This window comes from Montipora capricornis, chromosome 5, assembly GCF_036669925.1.
Source record: "Montipora capricornis isolate CH-2021 chromosome 5, ASM3666992v2, whole genome shotgun sequence".
Taxonomy (NCBI): Eukaryota; Metazoa; Cnidaria; class Anthozoa; order Scleractinia; family Acroporidae; genus Montipora; species Montipora capricornis.
Genome location: NC_090887.1, coordinates 23602514 through 23610013, shown reverse-complemented (window position 1 = coordinate 23610013; position 7500 = coordinate 23602514). Strand labels below are relative to the sequence as shown.

Below are 7500 nucleotides of genomic sequence, written 5' to 3'. Positions count from 1 at the left end.
AGATTGCACCAGGATGGCGGCTCCATACAAAACTCTGCAAAATTGCGGGAAATGATTCTACAAATAACTCAGAAACGATGCACCGCACAGACCTGAGAAGAGGAGAGGAGATTTCTAATTTTGTCTCCTACAACATTCCAAGTTTTTGGCTTTTTTCATTCGTGTGATAGACATGAAGGCAATGTTTCAGAACTTGTCATGAATGTTACAGGAACTTTTCATAACGATGCAATGTTGCGGCAGATCAAAGAGGCGGTCATGATTATTACTCCCCACTCTTTGTATCACTTATTTGTTAACATTTTAAGGCCTAACTGCTTGTTTGTTTGCTTGTTTGTTTTTTTTTTTTACTTTTTCGGCAATAAACGGTCTGCAGAACTTGGCTCCGCCGTGTAGGGGTACGTGTAAGAAGTACTCAATGAAAAATCTGCTGTTTTCGGTCAACGTGGGCTCAGGTATAAAAATCACGTGACAAATGTCCATTTCATATTAGAGGAGCGAGCAAGTTCGCCTTAATCTGGTAGGTTTATCATTTTCTAAGTGGTTTTTTGGGCCATCTTCGTCCACAGAAGCCCCCAGGCTGGCATCATTAAGCCGGAATGTGGGTAAAGGCAAGCCTTTGAAAGAAAACAGAGGTGAGAGATGGTTTCATGTAGACTGGGACGCCCAAAATGTTCTGTTGTAAAGATGGCGGCGGGTTCAGCAGTGAAGTTGTCTCTCTGGCCTTTCTGTGGACGAATTCCAGGACCTACCGATACAATTTGGGTAAGTTCTGAAAGCTAAAATTTTCCATCGATGCGGTATTTTGCTGGTAGGACTGGGTGGCCCGACACTTATGAAAAAAATATACAGATATAAAATGAGAATCGGGAGTCTTCCCTTGTCGTGGAATGGTAGAATTACCCAGAATTCTTTTTGGGCATGAACGAGGCAACTTAAGAAGCACGAGACTGGCCCTCATCGAATGGCTGAAGCGCGACCAGAGGAAACGATTTCTAGCCAGATTCTCAAGAGTAGACCTGGTGTGTGCTGTTAACGTAGAATCTGGATTTTTGCATGATCTTCGCGGAAATTACATTCTGTCCCTCAATAAACCTAGAACAACCAGTTATGGTCATAGTTCTTTTTTCTCACGTATCAGCTAAGTTGCGGAATGCGCTACCTGATTTATCCGTACCTATGAGTTTACTGGTTGTAAAAGAGAATCCAGGGTCGCACTTTGTACAGCGGTTTTTCTTTTTGATGAATATATCTTTAAATATTATGTATTTAGTAGGTATCTGTATATGTTATGTATTTTAGCCGTAAATTTAATGTCTCGGAGATATTAGCTCCTGTAGTTATTAGGAAATTCGAGATGAAATAGAGCTTATCCCGGAAGGAATGTTACCTTTAGCAGGGCGCATGCGCACACTTTGTAATCTGCGACTCCAGTGCTTACCACATGAGACATAAAATGACTTTTGCCTTAAATATATAAGCCAACTAATTCTTACTTTACATTGACAAGGGCGGTTTGGAGCTGTGAGTAGGCGTGGGATTTGTCACGTATGGTTTAGGGGCCGACATATCTCTCCCTCAATGCCGTACCGGGAGGCGAGGTCGGTAGCAGAAAGCAGCGAAGGGCCAATTGCGTCCAAAAGCGATCACACGGGCCGAAATCCCGGGATGACTCGTTTGGTACGACTCTCCAGCGCCGGTGTCTGGGAGGTACTGCGTTTTTCTCTCTTGTTCAAACATTCCGTCAGCGCATGCGTAAATGTTCTGTGGCTCTCCGATACCTAGCCTACCAAGAAAAATTACCATGCTGGTCTTTACCAGCAATTTACATTTCAGTTCACGATTCTTCGGGCATAAACGTAACATAAGAACCGTGCGTGTCTGGTCTTCTCGAGACAGAGGTGAGAGATGGTTTCATGTAGACTGGGACGCCCAAAATGTTCTGTTGTAAAGATGGCGGCGGGTTCAGCAGTGAAGTTGTCTCTCTCGCCTTTCTGTGGACGAATTCCAGGACCTACCGATACAATTTGGGTAAGTTCTGAAAGCTAAAATTTTCCATCGATGCGGTATTTTGCTGGTAGGACTGGGTGGCCCGACACTTATGAAAAAAATATAGAGATATAAAATGAGAATCGGGAGTCTTCCCTTGTCGTGGAATGGTAGAATTACCCAGAATTCTTTTTGGGCATGAACGAGGCAACTTAAGAAGCACGAGACTGGCCCTCATCGAATGGCTGAAGCGCGACCAGAGGAAACGATTTCTAGCCAGATTCTCAAGAGTAGACCTGGTGTGTGCTGTTAACGTAGAATCTGGATTTTTGCATGATCTTCGCGGAAATTACATTCTGTCCCCCAATAAACCTAGAACAACCAGTTATGGTCCTAGTTCTTTTTTCTCACGTATCAGCTAAGTTGCGGAATGCGCTACCTGATTTATCCGTACCTATGAGTTTACTGGTTGTAAAAGAGAATCCAGGGTCGCACTTTGTACAGCGGCTTTTCTTTTTGATGAATATATCTTTAAATATTATGTATTTAGTAGGTATCTGTATATGTTATGTATTTTAGCCGTAAATTTAATGTCTCGGAGATATTAGCTCCTGTAGTTATTAGGAAATTCGAGATGAAATAGAGCTTATGCCTGTATGTATGTTACCTTTAGCAGAGCGCATGCGCACAATTTGTAATCTGCGACTCCAGTGCTTACCACACGAGAGATAAAATGACTTTTGCCTTAAATATATAAGCCAACTAATTCTTACTTTACATTGACAAGGGCGGTCTGGAGCTGTGAGTAGGCGTGGGATTTGTCACATATGGTTTAGGGGCCGACATATCTCTCCTTCAATGCCGTACCGGGAGGCGAGGTCGGTAGCAGAAAGCAGCGAAGGGCCAACTGCGTCCAAAAGCGATCGCACGGGCCGAAATCCCGGGATGACTCGTTTGGGACGACGCTCCAGGGCCGGTGTCTGGAGGTACTGCGTTTTTCTCTTGTTCAAACATTTCGTCAGCGCATGCGTAAATGTTCTGTGGCTCTCCGATACCTAGCCTACCAAGAAAAAATACCATGCTGGTCTTTACCAGCAATTTACATTTCAGTTCACGATTCTTTGGGCATAAACGTAACATAAGAACCGTGCGTGTCTGGTCTTCTCGAGACAGAGGTGAGAGATGGTTTCATGTAGACTGGGACGCCCAAAATGTTCTGTTGTAAAGATGGCGGCGGGTTCAGCAGTGAAGTTGTCTCTCTGGCCTTTCTGTGGACGAATTCCAGGACCTAGCGATACAATTTGGGTAAGTTCTGAAAGCTAAAATTTTCCATCGATGCGGTATTTTGCTGGTAGGACTGGGTGGCCCGACACTTATGAAAAAAATATACAGATATAAAATAACAATCGGGAGTCTTCCCTTGTCGTGGAATGGTAGAATTACCCAGAATTCTTTTTGGGCATGAACTAGGCAACTTAAGAAGCACCAGACTGGCCCTCATCGAATGGCTGAAGCGCGACCAGAGGAAACGATTTCTAGCCAGATTCTCAAGAGTAGACCTGGTGTGTGCTGTTAACGTAGAATCTGGATTTTTGCATGATCTTCGCGGAAATTACATTCTGTCCCTCAATAAACCTAGAACAACCAGTTATGGTCATAGTTCTTTTTTCTCACGTATCAGCTATTTTGCTGATTGCGCTACCTGATTTATCCGTACCTATGAGTTTACTGGTTGTAAAAGAGAATCCAGGGTCGCACTTTGTACAGCGGTGTTTCTTTGTGGTGAATATATCTTTAAATATTATGTAGTGAGTAGGTATCGGTAGATGTTATGGATTTTAGCCGTAAATTTAATGTCTCGGAGAGATTAGCTCCTGTAGTTATTAGGAAGTTCGAGATGAAATAGAGCTTATGCCTGTATGTATGTTACCTTTAGCAGGGCGCATGCGCACACTTTGTAATCTGCGACTCCAGTGCTTACCACATGAGAGATAAAATGACTTTTGCCTTAAATATATAAGCCAACTAATTCTTACTTTACATTGACAAGGGCGGTTTGGAGCTGTGAGTAGGCGTGGGATTTGTCACGTATGGTTTAGGGGCCGACATATCTCTCCCTCAATGCCGTACCGGGAGGCGAGGTCGGTAGCAGAAAGCACCAAAGAGCCAACTGCGTCCAAAAGCGATCGCACGGGCCGAAATCCCGGGATGACTCGTTTGGTACGACGCTCCAGCGCCGGTGTCTGGAGGTACTGCGTTTTTCTCTCTTGTTCAAACATTCCGTCAGCGCATGCGTAAATGTTCTGTGGCTCTCCGATACCTAGCCTACCAAGAAAAATTACCATGCTGGTCTTTACCAGCAATTTACGATTCTTCGGGCATAAACGTAACATAAGAACCGTGCGTGTATGGTCTTCTCGAGACAGAGGTGAGAGATGGTTTCATGTAGACTGGGACGCCCAAAATGTTCTGTTGTAAAGATGGCGGCGGGTTCAGCAGTGAAGTTGTCTCTCTCGCCTTTCTGTGGACGAATTCCAGGACCTACCGATACAATTTGGGTAAGTTCTGAAAGCTAAAATTTTCCATCGATGCGGTATTTTGCTGGTAGGACTGGGTGGCCCGACACTTATGAAAAAAATATATAGATATAAAATGAGAATCGGGAGTCTTCCCTTGTCGTGGAATGGTAGAATTACCCAGAATTCTTTTTGGGCATGAACGAGGCAACTTAAGAAGCACGAGACTGGCCCTCATCGAATGGCTAAAGCGCGACCAGAGGAAACGATTTCTAGCCAGATTCTCAAGAGTAGGCCTGGTGTGTGCTGTTAACGTAGAATCTGGATTTTTGCATGATCTTCGCGGAAATTACATTCTGTCCCCCAATAAACCTAGAACAACCAGTTATGGTCCTAGTTCTTTTTTCTCACGTATCAGCTAAGTTGCGGAATGCGCTACCTGATTTATCCGTACCTATGAGTTTACTGGTTGTAAAAGAGAATCCAGGGTCGCACTTTGTACAGCGGTTTTTCTTTTTGATGAATATATCTTTAAATATTATGTATTTAGTAGGTATCTGTATATGTTATGTATTTTAGCCGTAAATTTAATGTCTCGGAGATATTAGCTCCTGTAGTTATTAGGAAATTCGAGATGAAATAGAGCTTATGCCTGTATGTATGTTACATTTAGCAGGGCGCATGCGCACACTTTGTAATCTGCGACTCCAGTGCTTACCACATAAGAGATAAAATGACTCTTCCCTTAAATGTATAAGCCAACCAATTCTTACTTTACATTGACAAGGGCAGTTTGGAGCTGTGAGTAGGCGTGGGATTTGTCGCGTATGGTTTAGGGGCCGACATATCTCTCATTCAATGCCGTACCGGGAGGCGAGGTCGGTAGCTGAAACCAGCCAATGGCAAACTGCGTCCAAAAGCGATCGCACGGGCCAAAATCCCGGGATAACTCGTTTGGTACGACGCTCCAGCGCCGGTGGCTGGAGGTACTGCGTTTTTCTCTCTTGTTCAAACATTCCGTCAGCGCATGCGTAAATGTTCTGTGGCTCTCCGATACCTAGCCTACCAAGAAGAATTACCATGCTGGCCCCAGTTGTTGAAAAGGTGGATAACGCTATCCACTGGTTAATTCACAATCCATTGGATAGCGCAATTTGTTTCACTATGACTTATCGACTGGATGGTGATTTATCCGATGGATAACGGTATCCACGCTTCGAACAACTGGGGAATGTTCTTTACCAGCAATTGACATTTCAGCTCTGTTGTAAACATGACGACGGGTTCACGACTGAATTTGTCTCTCTGGCGTTTCTGTGGACGAATTCCAGGACCTACCGATACAATTTGGGCAAGTTCTGAAAGCTGTAATTTTCAATCGTTGCGGTATTTTGCTGGTAGGAAGGTACGTGAAAGTATACGAGGGTTAATGGATATGATTGAGGGTAGACGAAAGTAGATGAGGGTTAATATGTGAATTTAGAAAACAGTCCTAAGAAAATACGCGCGCTGATTAATTAAAATCTCGATGGAGACACAGAACTCTAGCACGAGCTGTGACGTAGTGATGGCGCGATCAAAGAGAATTTACATTTTGATAATTAGAGTTAACAAGTTGTTTTTATTTTCCTCGTCGCGTTGTTTTCTAAAAGAAATAGAAAACATGTACTCCGTGTTGCTATTGAGTTATAGAAGGGTGACCCGAAAACACTGACCCTTACGGACCGGTCCACGGACTATCCCTACGGAATCCCTGTACGGACCACCCCAAAACAACACAGAATTAAAAATAAACAAAGAAAGATAAATAACAGCTGAAAATTTGTTTATTCCCGTTGTCTGGATGGACCACTCTTTCCAGCGAAATGTCAGCCGTTACGCTGTGCAAATCAGACTAAGGCTCAGGTGTTGAATTGCCTTTTCCTTCGCTGTTGAAGGGAGTGGTTCGAAAAACGGTAATATCATCTGTGTTCCTTCCGCCATTTTGTTCGGAACAGAGAGATCGCGAGGCCTGGGGCGAGTTCACAAACCCGCGGGAGAATGATCCAAACAAAATGGCGGAGAGAAGGAAAGAAAATACAAAATAATAGAACTTACTTATTATCAATCTTTTTCGAAGCATTCCGGTCCACAGCGAGGGAAGGAGCAATGTGTGATTAATAGACTCTTCGCCCGAACCTGAGCGTTACTGTTAAATTTGCGGAGCGTAACGGTTGAGATTTCGCCGAAACGAGTGACACGAGTGGTCTATCCAGACAACCGGTAAGTCAAATCTTTAGTTTTTATTTATTTTCATTTCTATGTTGTGTCAAGGTGGTTCGTATAAGGGGTCCGTAGGGGTAGTCCGTGGACCGGTCCGTGAGGCAGTCCGTTGACCCGGATCGTAGAGGGGTCCATGGACCGGGGGTCAGTGTTTTCGGGTCACCCGTTATAGAAACAGTCGTGAAATTTTGGGAGAACTCGAAAAAGCTATGGAAACACTCGCCCGCGGCTCGTGTTCCAACAGCATTTCTCGTTCAGCCAAACTTTCACTCGTGTTTCTTTAACTCAATAGAAACACGGTACACGGTTCTATTTCTTAAATAAATGGAGGTAAATAGATATAGATGAAGGTAAATGTAATTATGGATGACTGAATATAGGGAAATAATTTAGCGTGTCCTACGTAGTTGGGGACTCGTGGTGGGTATATACGTGGCCTCAAAACTGGCTTAATATTATACTTGCCTCTGTTGAGAACCTTAAAACTTTTTTTGGGTGAGAATTTGAGATTTGTATTCATATTTGATTCGACTAGTAAGTCATGTTTATATGCAGTACGAAGCTTAGTATTACGGCAGGCTGAAGTTTTCTCTATGCATTAGTGAGTATAACAGCTGGATAATTGTGTAACAGCAAGCGGGGCTGTCATATAATAATGCATGTATGTGAGGTGATCTCCTTTGCTGGAATTCAACCCTGTAAAATAAGTTTACTATTTCTCCAATAGGCATAA

General features: G+C 43.6%; 1 long non-coding RNA gene across 9 annotated transcripts in view; it reads left to right on the top strand.

The window, feature by feature from the left end:
• Positions 1-7500, top strand: part of LOC138049971 (uncharacterized) — a 160512-nt gene that overhangs the window by 66751 nt on the left and 86261 nt on the right. For 3 of the 9 annotated variants that reach the window (XR_011132512.1, XR_011132514.1, XR_011132515.1), the window contains exon 1: positions 7341-7368. The exons of 4 other annotated variants lie outside the window; for them this stretch is intronic. This is a non-coding gene — a long non-coding RNA (uncharacterized lncRNA). Of the gene's footprint in view, positions 1-6539; positions 6768-7340; positions 7369-7500 lie in introns of those variants that run through there. 2 more of the 9 variants (XR_011132513.1, XR_011132516.1) reach the window with 2 other exon arrangements.